The following is a 10,228-nucleotide window of genomic DNA, read 5'->3' as shown; positions in this document are numbered from 1 at the left end:
ATGTCGAATATGGCAGCGGTGATGGATCTGCGGTTGGAGGAGCTGCAACTGATGCTTCGTGTGAGGTACCGGTTTGACCCCACCGACGAGGAGGATGTCACGCACTACCTCACCCCAAGATTTGTAACCCCTACTTCTCTTGTCGTGTGGTCACCAACATAAACCTCAACAACTCCGAGTTGTGGGATCTCCTGACTAAGTGTAGTATACTCCTCGATAATTTGCAGGCATTAGGTAGTGCGCTCATGGACAGTTTGTTTTCCAAAAGAGGTGAAGATGGGTGAGAGGAGTGGTTTCTTTTTGTGCACATGGACTGGAAGTACCTGACGGGGATGCGTACCAAACGGTAGACTAGAAGCAGCTATTGGAACACGACGGGGATGGACAGGGCATATTCTGTGGCACGAGATGGTACGTGGTCCTCGTCGGCATGTACAAGACGCTCGTCTTCTACCATGCCCGCGCCCCCAACATCCACACCGTGGGTGATGAACGAGTACCACCTCGAGGGTGACTTGCCCCATCACCTAGTCCCTCTGCCAAGGAACAACCAGAATCGATTTTGTTTACTAGTCTCCGTCTTCAGATGAGTTGATCGATTGAACTGCTGGAGCTTCACATCTTAAACTCGAGATTTGATTCTTGTTTCCTATTCTCCTCGTGTTGTTTTCTCAACCTACCTATTGCGTGCTTGTGAGAAGATTGGGTTGTTTGTCGGTTGTTCAACAAAGACTTGGTGGCAAAGAATGCGCCCTAGATAGCGGTTGCGGCCGATGGGGGCATGGAGGAGGAGGACCCATTCACCTTCCTCATAGAATTGCTCAACAGTGATGAATTGCTCAGCAATGCCAACCTTCTCAAACGAGGACCCATTCTCGAAATTGTCGTGAACTCTCCCTAGTCAAACTAACGGTCCTCATGAAGTATCTCCCAAGTGCAATAGTTCATGCCTCCCTTGAGGGAATATAATGAGGTGTTGGTTGTGTTGGTTCCCAAGCTCCATCCTAATCATCGGCAACATCCCAATAATAGTTCATTGCTCGTGGTCAAGGCACTATAGTTCATGGTAATCGTCTTCCTGAATCGAGACACTGAATCACGATAGTATTGCCACAAAAAATGGGATGCATGGTTAATACTAGAAAAGTTGGGATGCCATAGATATGGCAGAGCAGAAGGATGGAGGAGAGCAGATGATAGTAGAGGTCGTTGAGTCTAAGTTCTCTATCTCATAGCAAATTGAGTGTTTGTGTATGGAAGGAAGAAAATCAGCCTATGCACGTAAGAGAGAGTATGTCAAATAACCACAATACGCACCCCTCCAAAAAATGACTTTTAGGTGGGTTTCTTTAAGGTTTATTTATTGAAATGCCAACCGAGAATTTTCACTGCATATTATTTCTATAACCACTTTTGATATTGTGAAATACATCAGTAGCAACGAGACACATCAGGATGATCGCCGAGTGTGCATCCTCGTTCTACAATCACAACCTTCTGTAGAAAATGTTGAAGTAGAAGGTAGGTACCAAAAAGGGTAGAACAAGGAAAGGTCGGATAATGTGCAAAGAGTCTATGAATAACTAAATTATGGATACAATTTGTAAGGAGCTCAATTCAACACATTTTCCAAAAGTCGGCTCTCTAACATGTGGAGGTCCCACATTGCGCATTTTAGTAGTATTCTTGCTCGACAGCATCATGTGATGCCCATACTGCTTGGTCTATTTTGGAAACTGGCACTCCCCCACAACTAATCAATTACCATAGAGGAGGCTTCCAATATCAAGCACATATTGGAATCCTAATACTTAAGATTGACCCTCAAAATAAGAATAACGTTTGATACATGCAAATGATGACTTGAAGGCCGAATTAACCAAACAAAAATTGTTATGTTACTGCCCAAAATTTCTACATGAAATTCAAACTCAAAATATACAAGATGGAAGCTTTAAGGTTTTTGAAGTGAGAAAAACATTTTTTAACAAATCAATGGGCTTCACTTAATTTTTCTTCTTCTCTATAGGTATTAGTTCGAACCACCACCACAACTTCATGATATAATTTTGAAACCATTTGATTACCACATAATATTTTGTGTGAAATTTAAGCATGATGCATTAGAAATCGTCATGACCTATTACACACTACTGGACTGACAACACAATATTCCGGACACTAAATAACCACCTCACCGCACTTCACTTCTAAACCCCAAAGCATTAAGAAAAAAATAATCTGTCCACAATTGTCGCTCTTATTACACCTCCTCAACCCCTATTTCATCTGGTTCTTCTAAAGCATAGCAAATCAATATAGTAGATCCGAGAGGGTGCAATGATGTTGAACATGGCAGCAGTGATGGATCCACGACAGGAGGAGCTGCAGCTGGCGCTTCTTCTGAGGTATCGGTTTAACCCCATGGATGAGGAGGTGGTCACACACTACCCGATCCCCAAGATCTGTAACCCCTACTTCTCCTAACATGTGGTAGCTGACGTCAACCTCGACAACACCGAGTTGTGGGATCTCCCAACTAAGTGCAATACTACTCCTCGATAAGTTGCAGGCATGAGGCAGTGCGCTCATGGCGAGTTTGTTTTCCAGAAGAGGTGAAGATGGGTGAAAAGTAGTGGTTTATTTTTGTAAACATGGATCGGAAGTACCTGACGTGGAAACGCACAAACCGGGCCACTAGAAGCAGCTATTGGAATGCAATGGGAAAGGACAAGTGGATATTCTGCGACACGGGATGGTACGTGGTCCTCGTCGGCATGAACAAGATTCTCGTCTTCTACCACAGCGGCACCCCTAGAGGCCAGAAGACACCATGGTTGATGAACAAGTACCACCTCGAGGGCGACTTGCCCCATTGCCTACCCCCTCCACCAAGGTATGACAAGAATCAATTTTGTTCTTTAGTCTCCATCTTCGGAGGAGTTGATTGATTGAACCCCTGGAACGTCCCACGTTACGCTCGAGATTTAATTCTTGTTTCTTATTCTCCTCGTGTTGTTTTGTCAACCTACCTATGTCGTGCGTGCAAGAAAATTGGGTTGAATCTCGGTTGTTCAACAAAGACTTGGTGGCAAAGAATGCGCCCTAGATGGCTGTTGCGGTGATGGGGGCAAGGAGGAGGAGGATCCGTTCACCATCCTCATTGAATTTCTCAACAGAAATGAATTTCTCAGCAATGCCATCCTGCTTAAACAAGGACCCATTCGCAAAATTGTCGTGAACTCTCCCTAGTCCAACAATCGGTCCTCATGAATCATCTCTAAAAGTGTTGTAGTGCACACCTCCCTTGAGGGCACATACATGAGGTGTTGGTTGTGGTGGTTCCCAACCTCCTTCCTAATCATCGATAGCACCCAAATAATAGTTGGCTGCTCGTGATCAAGGCACTGTTGTTCATGGGCATTGTCTTCCTGAATCGAGAGACTAAATCATGATACTATTGCCACAAAAAATGGCAATGCGTTGTGGGGATATTTTTTATCGTGAATACCGGAAAAGTTGGGATGTGATAGAGATGGCAGAGCAGAAGGATAGAGGATACCAGATGATAGCAGAGGTCGTACGTTGAGTCTATAAGTTATGTATCTTGTAGCAAATTGGTTGTTTGTGTATTGAAGGAAGAAAAATTAGCCAAGCCACGACAGAGAGAGTAGATCCAATAACCATAATACGCAACCCTGCGAAAAATGTCTTTCAAGTTGATTTATTTAATGATTATTAATTGAAATTCCAACCAAGAATTTTCAAAGTACCACACATGGGGTCCTTCCAATTATTTGCAGAACCATTTTGGAAGGTGTGAAATACATCGGAAGCAACGGGATTCATCGCGATTATCATGGAGTGTGCATCCTTGTTGCACTGTCACAACCTTCCGTACCAATCACCCCATCACCCTTTTTTCTCCGATCTCAAATACTTCAAAGTAGGATGGTACCAAAAAAGGTAAAAGGAGGAAAGTTAGGAGAATGTGCAAATAGTCTACGAATAACTAAATTATGGATACAATTTGGTAGGAGCTCAATTCAACACTTTTTTTGAAAATCGCATCTGTAACATGTGGAGGTCACGGATTATGCTATTTAGTAGTATTCGTGCACGACAACATTATGTGAGGCCAATGCTTCTTGGTCGTCTTAGGAAACTGCAAATCCCCTAGAACTAATCAATTACCATAGAAGAGGCATCGAACATTAATCACATATTGGAATCCCAATATTTAAAAATGGCCCTCAAAAGAAGAATAAAGTTTGATACATAAAAATGATGACTTGAAGGCCAAATTAACCAAATAAAAATGGTTTTGTTACAACCCAGAATTTCTACATTAAATTCAAACTGAAGATACACAAGATGGAAAGATTTATGTTTTTTAACGAATCACTGGCTCCACTTAATTTTTCTGTGGTCTACAGGTATTGGTTCGAACCATCCCCACAACTTCATGATATAATTTTCTAACCAGTTGATTACCGTATAATTTTGTGTGTGAAATTTAAGCATGATTCATTAGAAATCATCACCACTTGTTACACACCACTGGACCGGCAACAAAGTATTGCAGACACTATATTACCACCTCACCCAAAGCACTTCTAAACCCCAAAACGTTAAGACAAAATCTCCTCTCCGCAACTGTCGCTCTTCTTACTCCTCCTCAGCCCCTGTTTCATCTGGTTCTTCCATAGCGGAGCGATGGTGAACATGGATGCGCTGATGGATCTGTGGTGGGAGGAGCTACTGCTGGCGAGGAGGTGGTCACACACTACTTCACCCCCAAGATCTGTAACCCCTAATTCTCCTTTCACGTGTTCGCCGATGTCAACCTCAAAAACATGGAGTTGTGGGGTCTCCCAACTAAGTGTTGTACTACTCCTCGATAATTTGCAAGCATGATGCAGCACGCAAGGCCAGTTCATTTTGCAAAAGAGGTGAAGATGGGTAAGAAGCAGTGTTTTCTTTTTGTGCACATGGATCAGAAGTACGTGACAGGGGTGCGCACCAACCGGGTGACTAGGAGCGGCTATTGTAACGCGACGAGTAAGGACAAGGGGATATTCCGCGGCAAGGGATCATAAGCGGTCCTCACCGGCATGAACAACACACTCGACATCTACCACGGCCGCACCCCCAGCGGCTAGAATACACCATGCATGATGAACGAGTACCTTCTCGAGGGCTACTGCCCCATCGCCTACCCAGCCCCCCACCTCCGCCAAGGTATGACAAGATCAATTTTGTTTTTAGTCTCCATCTTTGGACGAGTTGACCGATTGAACCGCTGGAGCATGACATGTCACCCTAAAAATTTGATTCTTGTTTATTATTCTCCTTGTGTTGTTTTCTCAACCTACCTATTGCATGTGTGCGTGACTATTGAGTTGTTTGGAGGCCGTTCAACAGTTGTGGCTGATGATACGTCTCTAACGTATCTATAATTTATGAAGTATTCATGCTCTTATATTATCATTCATGGATGTTTTATCATTTTATAGCAACTTTATATCATTTTTTGGGACTGACCTATTGACCCAGTGCCCAGTGCCAGATGTTGTTTTTTTGCTTGTTTTTTTACATCACACAAAATCAATATCAAACGGAGTCCAAACACCCACTACTAGGAAAAGGGCTATAGATGGAAATGACACTAATGGCGCACCAGACATGTGGTGCGCCATTAGTATATACTAATGGCGCACCACCTTCTGATGCGCCATTAGTGTTGAAACTACTAATGGCGCACCCTGCCCACGGTGCGCCATTAGTACCAATTTTTTTTTGAACTAGTGCGCCTGTCCAAACATACTAATGGCGCATCCACTGGTGGTGCGCCATTACTAGTTGTAACTAGTAATGGCGCACCAGCCAGAAGGTGCGCCACTAATGTTATTTTTTTATTATTGTTTTTATTCCTTTTTTGCAAAAGTACTAATGGCGCACCACTCGGGGGTGCGCCATTAGTAACCTGGATTACTAATGGTGCATTTGTTGCTGGTGCGCCATTAGTAAGTGGGCAGCAACAAGATATTTTGGACAGCCTCTCCTCCCACACTCACTTTCTCCCCACTTCATTCTCTCCACCGCCTCCTCCTTGTCTCGGGTGCCTCCTCTTTTTCACCTCATTTCCACCATAGATTCATTCAAATTAAGTGGTTAAGTTACCTTGTTTTGCTAGGTAAGTAAGGGGGGAAGCTATATTTATGTTGTTCTCCCTACAACAATGTGCACATGCACTTTTTATGGCCTAGCTAGATCTATGTATGTTCGTGGTGTTGCATATGTTTGCGGTGTTGCATATGTGTTTGTGTTTGGAGGTGTACCGGTATTTGAAATGCGATAGTTGCCAATATTTTGCCGGAATGTTGATTCATTTCCGTTTCGGCGAGAATTTTGGCATTAAGCATTCTTTTTGGTCCTATTTTTAGGGAAAGTCATGCCAAATTTTTTCTTGGTTCTAAATATTGTTTTGCTCTACCCCACAGGCGACCATGGTCCGCACGATGACCGAAGGCATCGTGAATAGGTTTTTGAGGTCCGCGAAGGCCGAGATGCTTCAAAAGAACGAGACAGAGATAAGATGTTCGTGTCGAAGATGCAAGCTGAATAGCCTTATTGCGGACCCGGATTCCGGGCAGGTGCGGGACCACCTGCTCTTGCGTGGTTTCATGGATGGCTATCGGTGGCAAGGTGATGAAGATGACTACGAAGTCGTCCATGGGGGCCGGGCAAGAAATGAGGAAGGGCAGCAAGACAACCACTGCGGCTCGGGGGGGCGAGAAGACGAAGAATCCCCAGGAGATGATCACGACGGTGATGCTGTACACAGTCATCATGTAGAAGATGCAGGACATGATGATGATGCCGGTGGAGCAGACGACGCTGGACCATCGATTGGCTGGATGCAGGACCCTCATATTCAAGAGCTGCTTCTCAAGCAGACGGATAACGCAAGAGCTGACGCCCGAGAGAAAGCCATGATGGATCAACTTGAGTTAGACGCGGTTACTCCATTGTACGAAGGATGCAGGCCCTAGGATACCCGCCTAAAAGTAACGCTCATGGCTCTGGAGATGAAGGTAAAACACAAAATGACCGACGCATGCTTCGACGAGAACATGTCATTCTGGCACAAACGTCTTCCCAAGGGGAACAAGTGCCCGACCAGTTTGGAGGAGGCGAAGAAAATCGTGTGTCCTCTGGATTTACCGCACGTGAAATACCATGTGTGCATGAACAATTGCATCATTTATCGGGACGAGCACGTGGAGTCTACCATATGTCCGGTGTGCGGTGTCACTCGATACAAGAAGAGGAAGAAAGCTCCTCGAAAAGTGGTGTGGTACTTTCCGATCACTCCTCGTCTGCAGCGGTATTTCACGGACCCTAAGGTAGAAAAGCTCCTGCGTTGGCACGCGGATAGGGAGGAGAAGAAGCGATAAGATGACGCAAATGATCCGGAGATAGATAAAAAAGACAAGATGCTGAGTCACCCTAAGGATGCGAGCCAGTGGCAAGCATTGAACTTCGAATACCCAGAATTTGGGAACGATCCAAGGAACATCATGCTCGGCGCGAGCACCGATGGAGTCAATCCGTTTGGCAGCCAGAGAAGCACACATAGCACCTGGCCTGTGTTCGTGTGGATGTACAACCTTCCCCCCTGGTTCTGCATGAAGAGGAAGTACATTCACATGAGTATGCTAATTGAAGGGCCGAAACAACCAGGGAACGACATCAATCTGTATCTGGGGCTGCTGAAAGAGGAGATTGACACGCTGTGGAAAACGCCAGCCAATACGTGGGACGCCGCAGAGAAAGAATATTTCCCTATGAGAGCCGCACTGCTCACGACGGTGCACGACTATCTCAGTTATGGATATCTTGCGGGGCAGGTAGTCCACGGATTTTCTGGATGCGTAAGGTGCATGGATGACACAATGTATCGCCAGCTAGATAGAGATCCCGGGTCTTTGAAAACCGTGTTCATGGGACATCGAAGGTGGCTTCGCGACGATGACCCGTGGAGGAAATGCAAGGATCTGTTCGATGGTGAAACCGAACCCCGAAAACGCCCGTGTACGAGGAGCAGCGAGGAAATAGACAAGCTATTGAAAAGTTGGAAAGACTGCCCACTGCCGGGAAAGAAGCAAAAGGCGCCAGAGCCGCTGCTGAAGGTATGGAAAACGAGGTCTATTTTCTGGGACTTGCCGTACTGGAAGATCCACCGTGTGCCTCACAGCCTTGATGTCATGCATATCACGAAGAACGTGTGCGAGAGTCTGCTTGGTACCCTGCTCAACATGCCAGAGAGGACCAAAGATGGGCCGAAAGCAAGGGCAGACTTGAAATCAATGGGCATCAGGGAGGAGCTTCACGCTATATATGATGATGATGATGATGATGATGATGATGATGATGATGATGAGGCGAAGCAGGACACAGAAAGTCGTCGCAAAGGCAAAAAGGCCAAGAAGACCGGAAATGACTACCCTCCCGCGTGCTTCACTCTAAGTCAGGAGGAGATCGAGCAGTTTTTCACCTGCCTCCTAGGAGTAAAACTTCCTTACGGTTACGCGGGGAAGATAAGCAGATACCTAGACCCAGCGAAGCAGAAGTTCAGCGGGATGAAGTCTCACGACTGTCACGTGCTGATGACGCAGATACTTCCAGTTGCAATCCGTGGGATCATGGACGCGCACGTCCGTGAAACGCTATTTGGCCTATGCAACTTCTTCGACGTCATCTCTCGGAAGTCGATTGGCGTGAGGCAACTCAGAAGGCTACAGGAAGAGATCGTGGTGATACTATGCGAGCTTGAGATGTACTTCCCGCCCGCATTCTTCGACGTTATGGTGCATCTGCTCGTCCATATAGTGGAGGATATCATCCAACTCGGGCCGACGTTCCTGCACAGCATGATGCCATTCGAAAGGATGAATGGTGTCAGCAAAGGATACGTTCGCAACATGTCACGTCCAGAGGGAAGCATAGCCAGGGGATTTCTGACCGAAGAGTGCATCTCCTACTGCACGGATTATCTAGGCATCGAGAACCCCGTTGGTCTGCCCGTCAACAGGCACCTCGGCAGGCTCGCTGGATGGGGTCACCGTGAGGGTCGCCGCGAAATGCATGTCGACTTTGAAAGAGCAAACCTAGTAGCGCTACAACACATAGACGTGGTCGATCCTTGGGTGGTAGAGCACAAAACCTTTATTAAGAAGACGTACAATGACCGAGGCCAACAGAGGACGGACGGAGATATACTCAAAGAGCACAACTCATGTTTCACGCGTTGGTTCAAGAAGAAGCTTCTGTCGTACCCTTTACATGAGGATTCTTCCGCGGAAGAACAACTCATATTCTCCTTATCACAGGGCGCCGAGCACAACCTGATGACCTATGAGGCGTACGGTATCAACGGCTACACATTCTACACCGAGGCCAAGGACATGAAGAGCGATGGTTATCAGAACTCCGGGGTAACGATGGAATCCTACACCAGTAACGACAAGGACAGATACTACGGAAGGATCGAGGAGATCTGGGAGCTGAGCTACGCTGGAGAGAAGGTCCCGATGTTCCGTGTCAGATGGGCCAAGAGCGTCCTAAAATAAGACCGGTATTTCACCACCATGGTTATACCCGAAGCCAAATCCAAGACCGCGGCGCAAACGTCACCGCGAAAAATGAGCCATGGGTACTGGCTTCCCAAGTGGACCAATGCTTCTTCATTACTGACCCGTCAAAGACCAGTCGTGTTGTCGTGAGGAGAGGCAAAAGGAAGATCATCGGAATGGATGGAGTAGCCAATGAGCAAGACTTCGACAAGTACGGCGACTCGAGAATCGAACATGACGACGATGATGAAGTAGCAGCATACACCACAAGAAGAAGCAGGACCACCCTTCCTAAAGGACGTCCGTTCCACAGAAGAACTCCATTTGCGAAAAAGAAGGGCAAGAAGATTGTTAACAGATAGCTAGCTAAGATCGATTGTATTTAAATTGTAGCCTTCATTTCTCGATTGTATTTCATGGGCACTTTTTGAACTATCATGAATATTTTTAAATTTCATGGACACTCGATCTCGATCCCCCTCCATCTCGATAGCTATCCCACCTCGCCAGATCCGGTCCCCCTCGCCGCCGAGCACCCCCCGGTCCACCGGCCGCCGCCGCTGACCCCCCGCACCCTCGATTCCCCTACT

At 46.3% G+C, this 10,228-nt stretch overlaps 2 pseudogenes; both read left to right on the top strand.

The window, feature by feature from the left end:
- LOC123039010 (NAC domain-containing protein 92-like) lies at positions 1 to 901 on the top strand (annotated as a pseudogene).
- Positions 902 to 2,343: 1,442 nt separating this feature from the next.
- On the top strand, positions 2,344 to 3,252 carry LOC123039009 (NAC domain-containing protein 92-like; annotated as a pseudogene).
- Positions 3,253 to 10,228: the final 6,976 nt, after the last annotated feature.

This window comes from Triticum aestivum, chromosome 2B (genome assembly GCF_018294505.1).
Source record: "Triticum aestivum cultivar Chinese Spring chromosome 2B, IWGSC CS RefSeq v2.1, whole genome shotgun sequence".
NCBI lineage: Eukaryota > Viridiplantae > Streptophyta > Magnoliopsida > Poales > Poaceae > Triticum > Triticum aestivum.
This window is presented reverse-complemented; position numbering and strand designations above follow the sequence as displayed.